Below are 22,250 nucleotides of genomic sequence, written 5' to 3'. Positions count from 1 at the left end.
CAGCTCTTCAGAGCCTCCTCTGTGCGCTCGGCTGGCCAAGGGTTAACAGGAGCCGAGCTGGAATCCTAGAGAGGCCAGGAAGTGGGGGCGGGGGTCTCAGGTCCTCCAGAGCGGAAGCCCCTCCTCTTTCGTCCTCTTCCAAGGCTGCCTCGGTGGCCCCTCCTGGGATCCAGTGAGTCTCCTCTCTCTTTCCCCTTGGGGCGCCCGGGGGAGAAGGGGGGGTCCCAGGGCTGCAGGGGGAGGATGCCCAAGGGGGGCGGGACCCCCAAGTCAGGGAGCATCTGTTGGGAAACTGCCAGGGAGATATTGTCCATCATGGCCCCAAGCCGGCTGCCGGACTTCCATCGATCTCCCGTAGCCAGGCAGATCCAGCAGTTAGCGACACGAAGCCTTAGAAATAGATTGCCACATTCTAGGCTTGTGCACACTGTTCTTTATCAGCAGAAAACACAGCCAGAAAGCTTGCACCAAAGAAGAGCATAATTTACAGATTTTATTTAGCGTTGAACAGAACAAAGAGAAAACATGACCGTTCTGTGTCAGTGTCTCTGACTGACTGAAATCGAAAGGAAACAGCAAGCATAAACATCCTCAACAGGAAATACGCAGACTCTGTGACTCACAAGCCTGCTCTCTCTTAAGGTGGAACGGAAATATCCTAACATCCTCCCCCTTTCCGTGTAACCTGTTGTACCTGTGGTTCACTCAATTGCAACCTTTGTACATAAACCTTATGTTGTTCTCTGTTAACAACCTTAGACAACAGATCAGCAGGAATTTCATTTCCTGGCATGTAGGACACCTGAATCAGTCCTTTCTGAATACACTCTCTTGCACGATGTAGCTTAATCTGCAAGTATTTGGTTCTCTGCTTGCAACTCTCTGAGTTCAGCAAAGCCAAACACGATCTATTGTCTTGATACACTTGTATAGGACATTTCACAGAAACCCCGATGTCCTTAAACAGTTGCATCAACCATTCACAATCCATGAGTGAAAATGACAGAGCATTGAGTTCTGCTTCACAGGAACTTAGGCTCACTGTTGTTTGCTTCTTGCACAACCAGTCAAACAGGCAGTGGTTGTACATGTAGCATACTCCAGAAGTGCTTGTACCATCTGTGGTGTCACTTCCAAAACTTGCATCTGCAAAGATTTCAAGACCTCCAGTCTTCTGACTGGTGAACCTCAGCCTGTAGTGCATAGTCCCTTTCAAATAGCGGGCTATGCGCTTCAGAGCTTTCCAATCCTGAACCGTAGGATTGTTGGCATGTCTGCTAAGCAGATTACAGCTTACAGCTATGTCAGGTCTCGAACATCTGGCAATGAAATTCAGCTTGCCTAGAACGCATCTGTACAGCGTTGTATCAGAAAACGCTTCAGCAGTACTATCTACCTGGTAACCTGTCACCATCGGTGTGTCTGCTGGGTTTGCATCAACCAAATTCAACCTGGTTAATACATCAGCAATTTTCTGTGTTTGGTGTACCAGAAAATTACCTGCTTGGTCCTTCTCCACCTGCAGAGAAAGATAGTTGGATACCTCACCAAGATCCTTCATGTCAAAGTGCTCCTTCAGTTGAGCTAGGGTGCTTTGATAGAAAGCCTGATTCTTCCAAAACATCAGAAGATCATCAACAAAACATAAACAATACAGTTTGTTTTGCCCCTCCTTCTTGACAAACACACATGGATCAGCTTTGCCCTGGTGAAAACCTAGAGAAAGCAACGTTTCAGTGAGTTTTGTGTTCCAACACCTAGCACTCTGCTTGAGACCATATAAGGATTTCCGCAGTTTACAGACCATTCCCTTCTGTATCTGCATCCCGTCAGGTGGAAGCATAAACAGCTCCTCGTTCAAAATCCCGTACAAAAAAGCTGTATTAATGTCATGATGGGAAACATGCAGTTTCTCCTCCGCAGCGATCTTGAGCATCAGCCGAATGCTCTCATATTTGACTGTGGGTGAGTAGGTCTCATGATAATCCTGTCCTGGTACCTGTGAAAAACCTCTGGCAACCAATCTGGCTTTGTGTCTGACTACCTTGCCATTCTGGTCTGTCTTGGCCTTGAAGACCCATTTGCTGCCAACCAGTCTCATACCTGGGACTACCGGTACCAGCTCCCAAGTTTGGTTCCTGTTCAAGGAATCAACTTCAGCCTTCATGGCATTAAGCCAAGGCTCAGCATCTTTAGAGGTTAACTCCTGAACCTCTTTGAAGCTTGAAGGTTCCCACACCTTCTCTGAGCTACTAAGAACAGCAGTTGCAGTCTTAGCAAACTCATCAGCAAATCTCTTAGGAGGTCTGCCTTTGGTCGCCCTTTCAGACCTACGTACTAGACGCAAGTCTTCTGGACTCATCTCCTCTTTCTTAGGAGAAAAATGACCAATGGTGAACAGTGGTTCTTCCAGTTCATTGTCAGACGCATCAGATGGTCTGACTGAGGCCTTTGCACTCTTGTAGTCTGCTGTGTCATCACTCTCACTGACATCAGCAGCAGCGCCGCCCAGTGAACTGGAATCCGAACTCTGATCATCATCATCATCATCATCATCCTCATCATCATCATCCTCAGCAGCTTCCTCAGCTTTAGCTGCTTGCTTGACATCACCTTCATCCTCCTCTGGGTAACTCTGGAAAATTCCCACATTTTCCCCCCACTTAGGATTGTACTCAACACTCCTTGTGAACTTTATGGACTTAGAGTCAGTCATCCATACCCTGTATGCACCTTTTTCGTACCCCATGAACAAACCATGTGCCCCACGCTTCCCAAGCTTGTTGGTTTGTGGGGTGCTCCTGGCCATCTGCAGACGCCTGTTTACCTTTGCCTTTCCGGCCTCTGCAAAGGCGATGACCTTGGTTCTCACGAGAAACAGAGCTCTCAGCTGCTGACTCCTTGGCTCCCCCTGGAGGCTGGAATGCTGCCTGGGATGACATCACAGTCTGCTCCCCCTGCAGCTTGCAACCGGTGCCCTCAGCATCCCTGCATACACTCGCATTCTGGGAAACAGCTTGGACCTCCGATGCAGTCAAACTCTGGGCTGGGACAACTGAGTTGTGAGCTTTCATCAAAGCATACCACATTCCACGTGCAGTGGTGTTGCCAGCCAGCGTCTTAATTTCCTCAAGAGATACGGATAAGACTATTACGTCAATCGCCTTCGAATCATCGGCTTTCCATCTCTCTGTCAGAGGAACTGGGGGGGCCTCACTCACGGTATGCCACACCCTAAACTGACGCAGCAAACTCTCACACCATTTTGCCCAGGTCTGATAGTTGTGGCCATTTAGCTTCGGTGGACACGGAGCTACTTCTGAGGATTGTAAAAGATCCATCTCAGGTCTTTACGTGAGCCCAAGTCTTTATGCCTTCAAAGACTTATTATCTCGGCAGCCCATAAATCACGAACTCCCTGGCTTGGCTCCCAGGCCAATTAAGCCTTGCCGGAGTTCAAAGGCTCCGTCCGAGGTAAAACAGAAAAGCCTCTGCTTTCGCTTTTCACATACCTCTCAAACGCAGTCTGTTGCAGCTTTACTCTCCTGTAGGTGCTGTGAATCTGGGCCCGAAACCTTGTTGTTGGGAAACTGCCAGGGAGATATTGTCCATCATGGCCCCAAGCCGGCTGCCGGACTTCCATCGATCTCCCGTAGCCAGGCAGATCCAGCAGTTAGCGACACAAAGCCTCAGAAATAGATTGCCACATTCCAGGCTTGTGCACACTGTTCTTTATCAGCAGAAAACACAGCCAGAAAGCTTGCACCAAAGAAGAGCATAATTTACAGATTTTATTTAGCGTTGAACAGAACAAAGAGAAAACATGACCGTTCTGTGTCAGTGTCTCTGACTGACTGAAATCGAAAGGAAACAGCAAGCATAAACATCCTCAACAGGAAATACGCAGACTCTGTGACTCACAAGCCTGCTCTCTCTTAAGGTGGAACGGAAATATCCTAACAGCATCTTCCCCCTTCCTCTCTGTTATAAACAAGGACCATAGGAAGAAAAAAGGATCAACTAAATTGACCGATTTGTAGATCACAAAAATAACAGAATAAATTTGCTCACTGCCTGTGTTCTTGGCTCAAGAACCGGTTAAAATACAAAAAGAGGAAACAGGATAGAACAGAGTTAACAGATTAACAGTCCGCATTGCATAGTCAGGAGCCCTTGTGGTTGAGGTTAGATTAAGTGTGAGTGAGAGTCATTTCTTCCTCTTCTGTTACCATTGAAACAATATATAGTGTTGGTTTATTAATGAACTTGGGAGGGGATTTCAAAGCAAGGAGAATAATTTATGTTTAAATTTAAAATTTAGATGAAACAGATTGAGCCAAAGGCTGATGGGCTGTGTACGTGTTTGTATGTTTACTTTTTAATCATGGTGCTGTAATGTGCATGTGCTTCGCGATGCAGAGACCACAAATGGGGGTGGGGCTCTGCGAATTCGAACAGGATCCTTCGGGTTTCTTGAGGTCGATGTGTGCCTTGAGGTTTTCTGTTGTTGTTGTTGTTGTTCTGTTGTCATTCTTATAACTACTACTACGTTTATTACCCAGGGAGGGTTGCAGCCATTTAAAATTCCATATTAAAAAGAGTTAAAACAAATGACAGTCACTGAAATAGGTTAGGTCTCCCTCTCCCCCCCAAAAAAAGTCCACATTTCCTGTTTGCCAGAATGGGCACACAGAGAAATGTGGCTCCAAACAGGGAGGACTTCCTGTCAGAGCCACTTCCCCCTGTGCGCGACCAGCTCTCTCTTGCTCTTGGCTCCTTCTCTCTTGCCTGTTGCTTGAGCACCTGCTCACATGCCTCATCCATAACAAAGTACAGTGGTACCTCGGGTTACAGACACTTCAGGTTACAGACTCCACTATCCCAGGAATAGTACCTCAGGTTAAGAACTTTGCTTCAGGATGAGAACAGAAATCATGTGGAGGCAGCAGGAGGCCCCATTAGCTAAAGTGGTACCTCAGGTTAAGAACAGTTTCAGGTTAAGAACGGACCTCCAGAACGAATTAAGTTCTTAACCCAAGGTATCACTGTATATAGGCCCATGTTGTAAGTCTGAGATGTAGGACTAATCTATACTGGACAGTATAAAACGTCATAAATGTGTTATAAGCATGTGACACCAGAGAGTGCTGTAGAGCAATGTAAAATTGTCAATGTAAAATTGCATTGAGAGCTATGTCATGTTTTTTGTAGTGTTTTTACAATCTGTATAGATCCAGCCTTAGCTCAGACTTCTCTTCATTTTAATCTTCAAATGATCCTGTAACTGCAACCAAAGCCTGAATGTGAACTAACTGTGAGTAAACTTTATTCATATTTTAGGAAGACTGTTTTGTGTTGTTATTATTAAGATGGAAATAAAGGGGGGAAATACCAGGAAGAATCCATTCTGTGCAAAGGGCATCCTGGTTTGCTTCATCAAAAAGCTGAAACCAGCTAATCAACAGCTTCCATGAGTAAGGAAGAATAATACAGTATCAAACGAATATATTCTCTCCTAACTTCATATGCATTCCCCCCCCCACACACCTGCACAAGAAGCTCCCTCCCCTTTGTGACATGATCTCACCAAGGGGGGGGGGGAGGATGCACAGCTGAGCAGGGATCCAGTTCCTGAGTGCCTTTTAAAAAAATTAAATAAATATTTAAAGTCTTCACGGGACCCTGCCTGATCCTTTCAGGTGGAGGTCACATCCCAGATACCAGGAATGTCCCCCAGCAGCAACACCCCACTAAGTCAGTCCAGAGGATGCCATGGAAAGTGGCATCAAAAACCCCTCCTTTAAATGGCACGCAGAAGTAACTCCCCTCGTCCTTCTTGAGATGAAGGTCATCCCATCAGGGCGATTGAAGCTGATTCAGTTTGAGAGCTGGATCTGAGAGAGGAGCCCCCTGCAGTGCAGACCACCCTGAGCGACAGGTAAGAAACAGGTGGGGGTGGCACCGAGACCGACCTTGCCTGCTGCCGCCTCACCCATCTTTCTGGTGGATCCTGAAGGGGGCACACACCCCATTTTCTGAGGGGTGCTCATGGGGTGTTTCCTACCCAGAGGGAATGCCCCAAGTTAATGCCTCGGATTTTGAAGGGTTTATTACCACCAAAATAAAGGGATTAAAATGTTTCAAACAATTACATAACGAAATGTGTAAAAAACAGTTTGACTCTCATGTTGAAGTCTGGTATATATCACTGTCTCTTCCAAAGGGATTTCATGGATTAGTCTGGCATAAGTATGGTCCTCTCCTTCTGGGATGGGCGGTAAGGCTCGATATATGGCCATTATGTGTCAGTGAGACTCTTAATACATTGGGCCACCATCCCCCTGATCAGGGATATGCAACAAGGAGCGACACACAGAATTACCAATAATATTAGTCCTACTGTGATGGCGGTTAAAAGGCCATGTAACTACCCAGATCCTGGAATCCAAGACCACATCCAATCCCAGGCAAAGGAGTTTCTTGGCACAATTTGGCCAACTGTGTTTTTAGAGTTCTGTTCATCCTTTCTGTCTTTCCGGAGCTCTGGGGGCGGTAAGCAGCGTGCAGCTTCCATTGTATCTGCAGGGCTGTTTCTTTTTTCTTTTTTAATAATTTTTATTAAATTTCCATTTAATAATCCAATCATGTCTCATTAATTAACCCAAATTATGCCAATACATATCATAAAATCCAAATATTTTGCCGAATTTTTAAATTTTTTGTTGGGGGTACCCATGCTTCGAGCTCAGAAAGGTCCAATCCTCTCATATTTCTGCTGCTTTGATGTTCACAAGTCCCGCCTTCCAATCTTCTTGTTGTTATCATTTTTCTTCTTAATAACCTCGAGTTATTTCCACAAGCGAGTTGAAGCAAACATTATTACAGTGGTACCTCGCAAGATGAATGCCTCGCAAGACGGAAAACTCGCAAGAAGAAAGAGTTTTCCGTTTTTCAAGGTGCTTCGCCAGACGAATTTCCCTATGGGCTTGCTTCGCAAGAAGAAAGCCCATAGGGAAATCTCCAGGGACCTCTTTTAAAATGCTGGCGGTCAGGAGCAAAGACTTTCGCCCACCGCCGGCCTTCAGAAGAGGTCCTGGACCTCTTCTGAAGGCCGGCGGGGGGCAAAAGTCTTTGCTCCCAACCGCCTGCCTTCCCGGGATAGCGGAGAAGCGCAGTGCGTTTCTCCGCTATCCCGACGGCTTTTGAAGGCAGGCGGGGGGGAGCAAAGACTTTCGCCCCCCGCTGGCCTTCAGAAGAGGTCCTAGACCTCTTCTGAAGGCCGGCGGGGGGCAAAGGTCTTTGCTCCCCCCGCCTGCCTTCCCGGGACAGCGGAGACTTCTCCGCTGTCCCGGGGGCTTTTAAAATGCTGGCGGTCGGCAGCAAAGCCCTCCTGTCCCCGGAGCTTGCGGGGCGGGAGGTGGGGAGAAGGGCTTTTCTTCCCACCGCCAGCCTTCAGAACAGCCTTCTGAAGGCTGGTGGTGGGAAGAAAAGCCCTTGTCCCACCCCCCCAGCCTTCAGAAGCAGTCGGGGGACAGACTGTCCCCGGACCTGGTCTGAAGGCGGTTTCCATAGGAACGCATTGATTTTCAATGCATTCCTATGGGAAACCGTGCTTCGCAAGACAAAAAACTCGCAAGAAGAAAAAACTCGCGGAACGAATTAATTTCGTCTTGCGAGGCACCACTGTATAGTCCTGTGTGGATTTTCACGCTAATCCAAAAGTCCTATTCAAGCGGCAGGCACCATTACGGCAGTTCCCATGAAATACAGTCTAAGCGTCTGCTCATTAACTTTCCCAGACCAGTTGCTCCAGAAATCAGCCTTTCCAGGGGAGTTCTTGCCAGATCAGACGTAAGGGCTCACCTCCCCCTTTGACTGTAAATCTTGCAACAAAGTCTGTCTCATAATGGCAGTTCCCAATTAGAACTGCACCATCCAAAAGATTTTAATTTCCTTTCCAGATCTTCCGCAAAACAAAGCCTTTAGTTAATCATTTTGTTTCCACACAGTTTATTTTCCCGTCTCGCTATCAATCATGTGGCGGTTCTTCTTGGGGAGGGGTTGTTAGGTAAATCATATTGAAAAAGAGAAAAGTCCCCCCCCCCTTTCTGATCCGTTTCAACATACCGACATAGCTGTGATTCTTTGATGTAGTCTTCTGTTCAGTCCAACCCGTCACTCAGCTTCTCGGTGGTCGATTTATTTAGCAATCAGTACACCCTTTCCTTCGCTCGAAACATGTGCATTTACTCTTCTCCAATTATTTATCTTAAGCAATGCAACTAGGATCGCGGTCAGAAGCAGCATCCAGGAGATCCAGAAACTCACTCGAGGGCTTTCCGTCCAGTGCCCCCACCCCTTCCTTCTTTCGAACTCGGGGGTGATTGGCAACCGCGGACGAGGCAGCATCTTCCCATCCCCTGGGAAAATTAGGGAGGCTAATTTACTCCCATCATTAGCCTCTTAATTACCTCGTGTGAGCCGGAGAGATGGTATTGTCAGCCATCTTCCAAGGCGCCCCTAGCGGCCCCCCAACTTCTCAAGCTGTTTCAGTCCTCGTGGGATACGCTTTGACCCATCCTGTTAACGTATCCACAAAAACCAGCAAATAGTGATAGCCTCTTGCCCTGGGCATCTCTAAAGTCCACAATCAGATTTTCCATTGTTGGGGTGGGACCTTTTCCTCCAGCCGCTCTCCCTCCTACAGCACCTAAAGTCTCTAGATCTGGAGGGGCTTTGGTTTCTCCTTCCTGAAAGACTTGTAATGGGCCTTGCAATGGGCCAGCCTGAGGAAAAGGTAGGGCTGGTGCTGGTAAGGTTCCAGGTTGTAGAACTGGTGGTGGAAGCTGGTTCCTGGGCAGTGGAGCTGGTGGTAGAGATGGGTTTCTGGGTGATGGAGCATGAGGAGGTGGGAAGAGAAAATATTCCTCTGGAGGGCCTTGATTTATTATCTTAGTAGGCACTGGAGGTTTAGGCTTATCTACATTTCTCCCCCGCCTCCTGTTTCACTGCCAGTATCTGGCAGGCTGCTCCCTTGCATTTATTCATCCATGGAGGATTCTTTAGGCAGGCATCGTACCACTGGTCGATGTACGGGAATTGGTCTGGGTGGCCTCCCGGGTCTCTAGTCACTGAGACCCTGCCTGCACAATTCTACATCAAAACTGCCTTCTGATGGCTATTTCGGGACCTGGTTTGGCCAGTTTAGTTCACAGTGCGTCCTCAGGGTCTCTGAGGTCAGTTTGACACCATATTCCCTGGAGAAGGCTTTCTTGAAATTTTCAATCATGCATCCTAATTGTGTGTTTGCTGTTGAACAGCCCCCTCCCATTATTATGTCCCTTGTGAAGTGCCTTCACCAAACTCTCAAAGATATGCTTGAGGAGATTTCACCCCTCCCATTCCAAGAATCTGCTGATGTTCTCTGCTGATTCTTCAGAGAGGAGGGGGGCGGTTTCTGCTCACTACTTATTCCACTCCAGCCTCACATCAAAGAGAGACTGAGTGTTAGAGAGAAAGTGTGTTATCTCTGTATAGATAAGGTTGCTGCTAAGAGCAGCTGCAGACACTCAGTGCAGTTCAGCTTCTCCATTTAGCTCTGTATATAGTTTGTATGATAGTTGTAGATAGAATAAAAGTAGTTATTCTACAGAGCTGTTCTCTGAGTGGTTTATGCTCTGCTGTACTCTGCTGTGCAACGACTGTCTTCGGAGTGAATTTGGTGCTCACAACTCTGAGTTGTGAGTCCACAGCACTTTGACCTGTTCCTGTACAGAAGGTGGTCTCTGGAAGTGCTACCCCAGCTCGCCTGGCCCAGTTGGGCTGAAGTGGATGAGTCCAGTTGGTGGCACTGGCTCAAGGGTGATGCTGACAATGCTTCCCTCTGTTCCCGACCAAGTGTGGTCACCCGACTTGGAACTGCGGTACGTAAGAGGTCCACACTCAATGCCCCGGCGCCCTGGTACCTTCAATTCCTTTGGGGTCTTCAATCACTCACATTCATTCACTCTGCACTTCACCACACAGCTAATTCCCACACCCTTTCCTAAGCTCACCCAGGTTCCTCCACAAGGACTATTCCCTTTCCTTGGATGTACTGGTGGGTGGCAGAGGCTGATCAAACCTCTCTTCCCCCTTATGGAGGGTTCCCTATAACCTTAAAAACCCCTTCTTCCAACTTACCCTGTTGGTGCGCCTCGGTTCTAATTACTTTCGATTTCTCTACATGGCCCGTTGCCACGGCAGGCAAGGTGCAGTGCAGTAGAGCACGGTCTCCCTCCTTGGAGAAAGTGTCCAATGGCACTTGGGGGAAAGCCGGCGGTCCAGCGACATTCCACCCCACCTGGTGGGCAAGGGCCTGGGGTCCCTGAGGCCCCTCTGGCCTGCTATCCGAGTCACGGCACCAGAATGTTGCGTGGTAACCTGGGAACCTTGTTCTGGGTGAACTCAAAGATCACAGACGCAGCAGTTGGAGAAATAGAAAGTACGTTTATTGCTGACAGCAATAGGCCCAGTGGAGTCTCTCAAAGACTGGACCCTGATCAACAGTTCCATGGGTTTACCTTTTTTCTGGCTAGCTTTAGGCATTACATATTCATGTACTAGAGGAAAATTAAGCCAATAAGCTTAGACATCGCCCTTCCTTATGTCCTTATAAAGATCACTTCTTTATTTCTGCAATAGCTCATTACGTTAGACATTTTCTCATATACTGTGTTATCAGCAAGGAAGCAAAAAAAACCCTTGTTATTAGACATCCTATGTGGAAAGCATCAAACTTGGATATCCTGTTTCAGAGGACACCTGGTGACTATTACCATCTTGTGACTATGATGGATGTCTTTCCTGCAAACTGCAAATTCAGCTAAATGCATATGTTTTTGCTAGCACAGCAATAATAAGGCACAATGAAAGACACAGTATTTGGTTTCTTATAATTAGGCACTATAATCTAAGGCACAATGATACACTTATATACTTTCTTTAGGCAGCCTTGCCACAGTGCAACTCAGGGGAGATCATCCCAAGGCTGTGAAATCATGATTCTGACAAAATAGATGGGTCTTTACAGAGCAATTAACAAATCACCCACTATGAGGAGATAAAGGCATCAGGGCAGGGGAAGGAGGGAGCTGTCGCTTGAAACTGGACTCATACCGCCTGTTGAGGGGCAAGTTGGAGGAAGAATGGGGGGGGATGTGCTTTTAATATACTTTAATATATTGTGATAGTTCGTGGCTGCTAATTATGAGCCCTGAGCCCTCACAAAGATAAGCCACGAAGGAAGTGGAGACTCTGTGCCAGTTGTAAATGGGTGGACCCCCACCCTGAGCTCTGAGTTAGGGCGCAGAGACAAAAGAGTTTTGAGCTTTGGGGATTTCAGTTTGCTGTGGTGAAAAAGGGTTCAGTCTGTAAGTGGCAAGCTGGAGGAAGAGGATCAGAGCCATGGCTGGGGCCTTGCCAGAATCCAAGGTCAGGGGAGAAGGATGAACCTATTGGGGTGTGAATGCTGTGAGCCCCTCCACTGTAAGATCAGGCTGTAGAGATGTGTAAAGAAACCATATGTCCTAAAGACACCACAGTCTCCGCTGGGCCTCATTTCCAAAGGAAGCACAAACTCTGGGTAGGTGCCTGGACCCCTGCAAACCTGCCCCACTCGGAGATTGGGGTGGAGTGTATCAATACAGTTGGCTAATTCCTATTTGGATCAGGAGGAAGAGGATGGGTCTCATTGGGTACAAGGAGGGAGGGAGACTTGGACTCTTGTCCAGAAGGAAGGTCCTTTTTGAAATTGAAGTTGAGGGTATGTTCTATCACATATGGTAGACTTGTAAAAGGGTAAAAGAGTACTGGGAAATAATTTATAATGAATTGAAAAAAATGTTTAAAGGTGCTTTTCAAAAAAACCCAAAACCAGAGCCCTTTTCGTTGGGGATAATTCAGACGGAAATTCCCAGGTGTCAAAAAAGGTTATTTATGTCTGCCACTACTGCAGCCCGTGTTTTGTCAGCCCCAAAATGGAAAATGAGTGAGGTCCCAACCAAAGATGAATGGCAACTTAAGCTGACGGAATATGCTCAGCTTTCAGATTTAACATATAGAATAAGAGAACAAGCAGAACATACATTTAGAGAATGTCAGGGAACTGCCATCAGAACAGGGGCGGGAAACAGAAGGGCAGTTGTGTTACAGGGAGCCTCCGAAAATCTTGCGAAGCAGTTCCTCTTCCGGTGATGAGGAAAACCCCACCTCCAGGGGGGAAGAGGTGAAAGGACCAGAGGATGCTGGTGGGAGCCTCAGCACCGCTCCTGGCAAAGCTGGCCAGGGGGGAAGCACCCACCCTGCGCAGAAGTCTAAAGCGCAAAGAGGGAAGGAAAAGGCTGGGCGTAACGAGACTTTTATGCTGGGGGAGACCCAGGAAACAAGCATTCCCGGATTCTGCTAGCAACTGAGGCAGACATGAACTTTGGGGTTCTGCACTGTAAATAGTTTTTGCACCTAATAAAAACTGTAAAAGACAAGTCAGAGTCCTGCCTGGTTACCCGTGAGCAACCACCTTTGCCCTCTGACAGAGAAGGTTGGAAAATGTTTATTGAATATATGGGTGGGAAATCCCACTTGCAGGGATTTATGGTATGTAAAATGAACCATGGAAAGAGAAGGGAAATCATTTATATTTTAAGATTGTTTACAGGAATATTCTAAAATGTAAAAAAGAAAATTTAATTGAAAAATATACCCCCAAAAAAGTGAGTCAAATTTTATGAGGCTCCCCATCAGGGCTTTAAGAACCAACATTCAGTCCTGACAGTCTGACTGGATCCATCGTTGCTTTAAGGCTCAGCTCAGGCTTCTCTGGGGAGATTCAGAGCACAGCGTCTCCAACATAGATGTGCAAATAGAGCTACGTCAGGCTAGGATAACTGCCAATCTGCCAAATGAAAGAGCAATGGAAACCCCAAGCGACACCCAGAAAAAGAAGTAATGAAAAGCAACCAATGAAAAGCTCCCATCCTCTGAGCATGGACAGAGGGCAACTTGCAGGAAGGAATTCTCCACATCCCAGGATCCTGAGGGAGCAGCGAAGTCTAACCGGTGAGTCCTGCAGGCAGAGAGAAAAGAGAGACAAGCCCATCACTGTGGGGAGCGAGGGGGGGGGATGAATCCCTGGCAGGATTTGGGGGACACTCAAATAGAGTGACCAGCAGGCATTCTGAACTACAGTTCCCATTGTGCCCTCTAACCATTGGCCATGCTGGCTGGGGGTGGTGGGAGTTGGAGTCCGCAGGGCCTGGAGGTTATGGGTCTGGCAGGGGAGGCTCTGAGGAGGGAGTTTTGGCTGGCTTAGGCAGTGGGAAAGAGGAGGTTCTGAAGAGGGGTGGGGAATCCCAGGACTCTGGCCCAGGAGGTGGCCCCCAGGACTCTCTCTCTTTGGCCCCTAAGACTCCTCCTGTCCCTGCTTTGCACCCTCCTCAAGTGTTTCCACCTCCCTGGGATGCTCCTTGAACTCTGAGGATGATGAAGAAGAAGAGTTTGGATTTGATATCCCGCTTTATCACTACCCGAAGGAGTCTCAAAGCGGCTAACAATCTCCTTCCCTTCCTCCCCCACAACAAACACTCTGTGAGGTGAGTGGGGCTGAGAGACTTCAAAGAAGTGTGACTGGCCCAAGTAACCCATCAGCTGCATATGGAGGAGCAGGGAAGCGAACCCGGTTCCCCAGATTACGAGACTACCGCTCTTAACCACTACACCACTGAAGAACGGAGAGGGGTAGAAAGTAGTCTATTCTGGAAAGGGGATATTTGCATGCGTTGCTCCACCCACTTTGGGGTTAAAAAGGTTCCCCACCCTTGGGCTTCGTGTCTTGGAAAGTGGGCAGGGGAACAAAGCCCTGGTCTCCTCACTTGGCCTCTGAAAGTGAGCTTTGCCTGACAGCGTCCCAGGTGGGGAATTCTCCTGCAGACCCAACTTCCAGGAGATGAAATTCGAGCGTGTGCATACGGGGGGGGGGGGTGTTTAAAACCAGAACCACCCCCCATTCCCAGCTGTATGCAAAGCAAGCAAGGGGGCCACCCTAAGCAGCAGGGAGAAGGGGGGAGGGAAGGAGGAGGTGGAGGAGGAGGGATGAAAGTTACCTGCAGGCTGGGGAACAGCTCTCCCTGGGAGGGAAAAAAGATAACAGCAATACTTGGTCAGCATCAAATATCAACTGGAATCGATCCCCCGAGAACCCCAGAGCTCCCAAGATCAAGATAATGCAATCAAGGCACAACTAAGAACTGTTTCCCCACTCCCTCTGCAGAACAGAATATGAGGGGTTAAAGATAATTATTCGTTAAATGGAAATGAATATTTCTTTCCCAACAGAGAAAGGATGTTTTGCAATCTACTCTTCTCCCCATCCCCCAATGCCCCCCACAAACCGCTCCTCATTCCTTAGGCTGCATTTCTTAGCCTTGCCCAGTTATTAATGAATGCATGCAAAGTAATTCATGCAAATGAGGAAGAGGTCCAAGTGAGGCGATGGGATCCTGGCTGTGGGTGTCTCAAAGGCCCTTTGCTCTGTGTGGCGAGAGAGCCTTGCTCTTACTTCTTTGAGCAGAGTTTTGATCAGGAGAAGAAGAAGAAGAATTGGATTTGATTCCAGCTTTATCACTACCTTAAGGAGTCTCAAAGTGGCTAACAATCTCCTTTTCCTTCCTCCCCCACAACAAACACTCTGTGAGGTGAGTGGGGCCGAGAGACTTCAGAGAAGTGTGACTGGCCCAAGGTCACCCAGCAGCTGCATGGGGAGGAGCGGAGATGCGAACCCGGTTCCCCAGATCACGAGTCCACTGCTCTTAACCACTACACCACACTGGCACTTCAGGGAAGACAGGAAGACCTTAGAAGAACAGCCCTGAAGGTACAAAGGCTTCTAAATCCGGAAGAGCTGTGTTTCTCCACAGTGTAAAAAAAGATAGAAAAGAGTCTCAGATAAGATGCAGTCAAAGGTCCTGCAGGTGATTCTGGCCTGAGACCAGTTTGGACTAAATTCTGAGACACCAAGAGGGACCTCCTAGGAGTGACAAAGGCACAAAACCCTCTCCAGACTCGCTACCTAAGAAGAGGAGGGGAGCCTGGAGCCCAATCCAGCCCCACACCCAACCCTCCCTCTCCCCCTGGCACCCCACCCTTACCTTTCTTGTTCTTCAGGTAAAGGGCGAGTCCAGTGGCCCCAAAGACCAGCCCCAGCACAATCCCCACAATCCCCGTCCACATCTTGCTCCTGGCAGAGTCCGACTGTGGCTCTGAAGAAATAAAAAGTTGTGAGTGGGAGAGCAACCCATCTAGCCCCCCAGGAATGCCCCCCACTCCCTTGAGCAGGAGGTGGGTCAGGGCTGGGAAGGCATCCTACCCCATTTCACCGTGACGGGGCCTTCGAAGCTGGCGTGCTCCACCTGGCAGGTGTAGACGTCTCCACGTTCTGGCTTTGTCTCCAGCATCACCTCAATATGGAAGGTCCAGTCCCCGTTCCGGATGAGGTCCGTGGTCCACACTTTGGGCTCCTCCTTCCCGTTCCTGAACCACTTGATCTCGATCCCCGCAGGGAAGAAGCGGTTCACGGTGCAAATCAGCAGAGTGTTGTGTGGTGAAGATTCAACGTTGTCTGTGGGGGTGATCTTCACCTGGGGCTGGACTGTGGGAAGGAGGCAAGGGAGATGTGGAAGGAAGGTCAGAGATTTAGGCAGGGAGGGACCTGGAGGCTTGGAATCTTGAGCCTTATCAGAGGAATTTGCCACTCTCCAGGCACCCGGCTATGATTCCTTGTTGACCTCCCCGTCTGCGACTCCCGGCAAGATCAGGTGAGATCTTCTATCAGCGATCCTTCTCAACGTGAGAAGAACACACTACTCCCCCTCCTCCCTGCTATCCCCAGGGAGGGGAGAGAGACAGACAGAGATGTATTTACATGCCTTTATTTTTGTCTTTTCCAGCAGTACAGAGAAACGTGTCTGCACTCTCTTAACATCAACTGCAGAGAGAGAAACTCCTCCCCTGTATTTCCTGTACTTCCAGTACAGGTCAGATGACACTCTGAGCTAACATCTGGCGCTCAGCACAGTGAATAGACTGTCCCTTTGTTTCAACGGTACAGCCCCAAACATCAACATCCTGTCTGGCTTCCCAGCCACCTGCTGGAGCTCCCTGCTTTGCTCCTTTTTCGTAACAGCTTCCAGGGAGGGAGGAGAGGGGAAGGAGGGAACCTCTCCCACCATCCAGGGCCACAGTTAACGGAGGAGGGGGCTAGCCAGGGTGAAGCCTCTAGAGTCTCCCCTTTCCCCCTGACTGTTTTTGGAACTGAGTGAGAAAGAGAAATCCTGGAGAAGGTTTCTCTCCATGCAAAGTTGAAATGGGAAAGTCTTCTTTTTCTTTCTTTCTTCTTTTGCTTCCCTTAAAGCCTCAGAGATCAATTACAAGTGGTGAAGAGATGAGAACATCCCCTCCTGCCCTTTTGGGAACAGAAGCCCTTTGGAGTATTGCTTGCTTGTGTGTTCATTTTGTGTGTGTGTGTGTGTGTGTGTGTGTGTGTGTGTGTGTGTGTTTGGATCTCTAGAAGACAACATACATGTTTACACCACGTGAACACATAAGGAGGGCACTGCTGCCTACAATCAGCTACAAAAACTGAGTCCTCTTTATGCTGAAAATAAAATACCTGCAATGAATGAAATGTGATGCTGACATACGAAGCTCTTTGTATTTATCCCTTCCTGTAATTTGGAAGGAAAATGTAGCCAACCCACTTTAAATTCTTTAATTGCAATGGTTCAGCAGCCAGCATTTTTAAAAGGAAACTTGTGGAGTATTTATTCTTTTATTTTATTCTTTAGAGCCTTAAACTGCCTTTACTACTGAGAAGTCCCACTGAGTTCAATGGAGTTTACTCCCAGGTAACTGTGTAAAGATTCTGTGCTCTTATACTGCAATCTTCAGGATTTTTACTCAGAAGTAAGACCCACTGAGTTCAATGGTATTTTCCTGATCATTATCACAGTTTCGGTTGTTGTTATTAATTATTATTATTATTATTATTATTATTATTATTATTATTATTATTATTATTTACATGCAGTCATAATATTTCTTAGAATTCCTCAAATGATCTACTGCTCTCTGAGGAGATCTTCCTAAGGTTGAATGAAACCCAGATAAGTACACAGACAATGTTACTATTTGGAGAGACTATTTCTCTTTTCCAGCCTCTTTCAAACCTCTTTTTAAGCCCTTTATGAACAAATGTGTCCAGGTGGGTGGGTGTGTATACGCAAATGCATGTGGGGCGTGTGTGACAAAACTGGGTCTTTGCCACAGACGACAGAAAGCCTAGATTTGGCCCTGGGACAGTCAGTCGATCCTATGCTCTCAGCCCCCAACTTCCCACTCCCACCAGTGGGATCTCTGACTCCCCCCACCTCCCCATAGTCAGCCCAGTTTCCCCAGTGGTCGGGCTGGGCATTCCACAAACTGGGAACTGCTCCTCCCTGGGGGTCCTTGGGATGCCCCTCCCCTTCCTAGGACACTTTCCATCCTTCTGTCTCATTTCCCAGTCCTGGGAATCTCAGGAGTTTGTCCTTCCTATTTTCCTGGCAAACAGGATGCTCTTCAGAATTCACTGCACAGTATCCTTTTGATTTAGGGATGATCCATGGAGGAGTGGGGGGCGCAGCTGGAGGGGAGCCTGGTAGCTGAAAATCGTAATAATAATAATAATAATAATAATAATAATAATAATAATAATAATACATTTGAATTTATACCCCGCCCTCCGCAGCCAAGACCGGGCTCAGGGCGGCTAATGAGTGGGTGGGAAGGAAATGGACCATATTTATAATAATTATTATTTAATCCTGAACGTATGTGATTTTGAGATTGTGGGCTTAATTTCTAACCCCCCCCCCACTTAAACATCCTCAGTCCCCAGAAAACTGGACATATGGCAGCCCGACCTGAATCAATGTCAGGTGTGCAGAAAACGACATGCTAAAGTATTATAATTAATAACTAATGCCCAAATAACATCATTTTGTAATTTTAAAATGATCAGGGTTTCTGCTTGAAATGCGCTTTCTCTGCTCCCCCTGAAAGGCTGCCTATTCCCCCCTTGCAGTCCCCCACTCTAATGTAGTCCAGCGTTGGGCTGTGTCCTGGGTTCAAATCCCCCCTGGGCCTTGAGTCTCCTGGATGTCCCTGACCAGCCCCCCCCCTCAGCCTGGCCTCCCTCACAGGGCCGTTGTGGGGGTGGAATGAGGGGAGGGAGGGCCATAGACATCACATGCAGTAAATGAAGTTTAGGGAAGTTTTTAATGTTCTATTGTGCTTTTAATTCTGTTGGGAATTAAAGCTAGATGTGGCTGGGGAAACCCAGCTAGATGGATGGGGTATGTATGTATGTATGTATGTATGTATGTATGTATAAATAAATAAATAAAATCATTACTTCTATTATTGTTGTTTGTTGTTGTTATTTATTAATTATTGTTGTTGTTGTTGTTGTAAATACTGCAATTTTATGTTGCAAGCTGCCTGGAGACCTACAGGTATAGGGTGAGGTGCGAATTTAATTAATAATAAATAAATAATCTAAGAGAGACACCCTCCACATTGCAGTACACGAAACGGGTTATGATGCTTCCAGGGACACATAAACTCCAGCATCTGCCTCTGGAGTGGGGCATCAGGAGAGGCCCCTTTATCTCTCGGAAAAGCGGGAGGGGAGGGAGCCGGGGGGGCAGCAGCGACAGGGGCTTCGGGGGGAGAAAGTCCCGGGTCCACCCCACGCCCCTCCCATTTTGGGTTCTTCCGGGGGGCCCGTTTCCCATGACGACCCCCCCCCCCCGATTCTGGACTCACCGCGCTGCGCCTGGGAGAGGGGCTCGAAGATCTCGTAGTTGTGCCGGCAGAAGACATCCACGTTGGCCATCTCGCTCCGCAGGGCGTCCTTGTCCTGGTTCCATCTCTCGACGTCGGGCTCCCCCAGTTCAGCCACAGCCACGACCTTCCCTCGGTCGCTGTCGAAGTAGTAGAGCTCCTGCCGGTCGAAGAAGTGCCTATCTAGGTAGCGGATCCGCTGCGTCCCGTTGGAGAAGCGGCACTCGCCCTTCGACTGGTACAGGAAGTGCTCTGGGGGGGGGGAGAAAGAAAATTGGGGGTGGAGACTTCCGGTTCCCGGTTGCCTTAAGGGCGCAGCTCCCACGGTCTGCCTCTCTCCCATTCTCTCTCGTGTCACGTGATCTCATGGCGGGGGGGGAGGAGCCTGAGCAGAGAGACTCCCCCCCCCTTCACCTCCTCCCAAAGGAAAGGAAGAGAGCGATAGCAAAAGGCCGTTGGGGTGGGGTGTGTGGAGGAATCACCTCCAAGGCCCGGGACCCCATGGGCATAGCCAGGATTTATGTTGGGGGGGGGGACACAGAACCGAGCTATCTGCTTTGTTTAATTGATTTATTTGGGGGGCAGCTGCTCCCTGCCCCTGATGGCTACGCCCATGCTTATCTCCCCCCTTTTATTGCCCTCCGGCTGGAAGAGGAAATGTTGGGGGTGGGAGAGAGACCAGGAAAGGGGCGAGATGCCGAGGAGGGGGGGGAGACGCTTCTCTGCTCTGAAGGGGGCTTCACTGCCCCCTCCCACGAGACCCCACCTCCCGCTGCGGGAGGCGCAGTTTCACTTTCGGTTTCCCTGCCACAGAGCAGGAAGCGACGCCTGTCTACGCAGGAGCCCATTTCAGCACCCAGAGGACCCCAAGGGGGGGGGGGGACTGGGAGAGGGGACCTGTCAGAGGAGGGAGCCATTTGCCCCAGTTTTGCTGCCGGCGTCACGGGCGTAGGCAGGGAGGAGCAGCTGCCCCCCCCAAATCAATAAATATCAATGAAAATACATAGCAAACTGAGGTGTGTCCCCCCCCCCAACAAGTCCTGCACAGCCAACAAAAATCCTGGTTATGCCCATGCCTGTTTTAGGAGCAGAAGAAAGGTACATTTATTTATGCGTTATGTGGAGTCCTTTATAGAGTTAATACTGTGATTGGTTATGAGATCTCCTGGAAATGATGGGAGGTAAATGGACTAAGAATGATGAGGATGATTTTGAGAGGCAGGTGAAGAAGCGCTCAGGGCCAGATTCAGCTGCGCTCCCCCCTCCCCGCCCCACAAAAGTCCCCTAGGGCTGCCTGCCATCAGTTGTCCTGCAGGAAGACTATTTAATGTGTGAATATTGTGGTTTTGTTAAAATTCAATTGACTGTTACTTGTAAGCTGCTGGGGTAGGATTTTAATCCTGAAAGGTGGGATATAATTAATAGCAATAAATAAATGCACTCTCTTTCCCAATCCCAGAAGCCTGAGCTGCTCTTTTTCAGAGGGGGGGGAGTGTTTCCCCTTCCCTCCTGCCCCTTTGCCCCCCCCCCGTCCTGGAAGAAGCAAAGATTCCCCCGTGGGGAAGCAAGGATTCTTCAACATCAACATCCCTGAACTGAACCATGTTGTTCGGAATCCCGATTATCGTCTTACAAAGCAGCTACTCTAGTCCTAACTTAAAAAAGGAAAACGTAATGCTGGTGGTCAACAAAAGAGATTTAAAGATTCTCTCAAGGCACATCTAACAAAATGTAGTATAAACACCCAGCGGCGTAGCGTGGGTTATCAGCACCCGGGGCAAGGCAAGTAATTTGCGCCCCCTAACCCGGGGCGGGGCAAGGCATGTACAGTAATTTACTCTCCCAAGCAGCAGCAGCGAGGCTTCTCTTTCCCCCGCGCTCTCCTGGAGCTGCCTCTTTTCTTTCCTTTTTTCCCTTTCTCCAAGGCTTTTCGCTTTCTCTCCTTAACTGATTCCTCCTCCACACCGCGGCGTTTCCTGGCTGCTTCCCCCCCTTCCCCTCTCTCTCCTCCTCGCTCTGCTTGCCTTGCCCTGCCCTGCCTGAGGGCGCCCTGAGGAGACTCCGCTCTCCTTTTTGACCAGGCGAGGTGGAAAAAAGGGGGGAAAGTCTCTTCCCGCCCCCTCGCCAGACTCCCTGCTCGGCTCGGCTCACTACCCAGGCGGCCAGTGGAGAGAGAGCCTCAATTACCATAAAGCTCCTCTCCCTCCGCTTCGCCAAGCTGTCAAAGCCCGGCAGCAGCGGCAACGGCAGCAGCAGGCGCAGCCAGACCCCCGCCAGCCAGCCCGCCCGCCCGGCTTCCTCTCCTTTTTTTGCCCGCAGCAGAAGGCTTCGCTCTCCCCCTTCCGCGACCTCCTCGCCAAGCCGAGCGAGCGCGGGCTTCCTAACCCGTGGATTTTAGTAGGGGCAGAGAGCTGCTAGTGCGAGCGCGCCCCCCGCCCATGTTGCGCCCGGTGCGGCCGGCCCCCCTGGCACCCCCCACGCTACGCCACTGTAAACACCGACAACTGGGAAACACTGGACTGCAAGCGCTCGAATTGGAGAGCAGCCTTAACCAAAGGGTGTCATGGGCTTTGAAGACACTTGAACTCAGGACACAAGGGAGAAACGTGCTAAGAGGAAGGCACGCTGGGCAAACCCTCAGGGGATCAACTCCCGCCCAGAAACCTCTGTGCCCACTGTGGAAGGACGTGGGGGGGGGATGCAGAATTGGCCTCCACAGCCACTTACGACTGACTGCTAAGATCATGGAAGACCACCTGCGAGGGATCTTCAAAGGAGCCCCACCGATGGGGGTCCCGCTAAGCGGAGTTTCCCTTCCTTCTCCCCCCATTGCAGACTCTTGGCTCACCTGGAGGCGCCTCCACGCCCAGCCCCTCCGAAGCGGAGACCACCAGCGCCCCCAGCAGGAGCCCCCCAAAGGCCAAAGGCGCAGCGCCGGAGCCCCCCATCCTTCTCTCTTCTTCGCCCCCAAATGGGACTTTCTCCGCTCAGCCCCGGGGGAAACTCCTGCCCAGGCCCCGCCCACTCCACCTCTCCGCCCCGCGAGCGTCCAATCCGCCTCCGAGCCGAGGCAGCGTCATCGGTCGCCAGGCAGGGAACTCCTGCAAAGAGCATTATCAAGGGCTCTCTCTGCTCTCGCTCGACCTGCAAGTTCCTCTTTGCCTTCTCAGCTGCTTCTGATGTCGCCATTCTTGTTGCGTGTGAATCAAGATCTTCCCCGGAAAACCTTTGGGAGGATATAAAGCTTAACAAGAATCTGTCAGTTCCATCCAAAACTTTCCTCTGGCAGCAAAAAAAGAAATTTCAGCCTCAGGCTTCTAAACAGCGAGATGCGC

At 49.3% G+C, this 22,250-nt stretch overlaps 1 long non-coding RNA gene and 1 pseudogene across 2 annotated transcripts; one reads left to right on the top strand and one right to left on the bottom strand.

The window, feature by feature from the left end:
* Nucleotides 1-25: 25 nt before the first annotated feature.
* LOC144326699 (uncharacterized) lies at nucleotides 26-5,339 on the top strand. Its single transcript, XR_013391678.1, has 2 exons — nucleotides 26-172; nucleotides 5,212-5,339. It is a non-coding gene; the product is annotated as an uncharacterized LOC144326699 (long non-coding RNA).
* Nucleotides 5,340-10,468: 5,129 nt separating this feature from the next.
* On the bottom strand, nucleotides 10,469-22,106 carry LOC114592616 (H-2 class II histocompatibility antigen, E-S beta chain-like; annotated as a pseudogene). The gene is made up of 6 exons (XR_013391650.1): nucleotides 21,764-22,106; nucleotides 18,898-19,167; nucleotides 15,401-15,682; nucleotides 15,183-15,293; nucleotides 14,139-14,162; nucleotides 10,469-13,102 (listed from the first exon to the last, which is right to left on the bottom strand). The product of XR_013391650.1 is annotated as an H-2 class II histocompatibility antigen, E-S beta chain-like (transcript).
* Between the last annotated feature and the right edge of the window lie 144 nt (nucleotides 22,107-22,250).

This window comes from Podarcis muralis, chromosome 2, assembly GCF_964188315.1.
Source record: "Podarcis muralis chromosome 2, rPodMur119.hap1.1, whole genome shotgun sequence".
NCBI classification, from domain to species: Eukaryota; Metazoa; Chordata; class Lepidosauria; order Squamata; family Lacertidae; genus Podarcis; species Podarcis muralis.
Note: the sequence above shows the minus strand (reverse complement) of the source record. Positions and strands in the feature narration are given on the sequence as shown.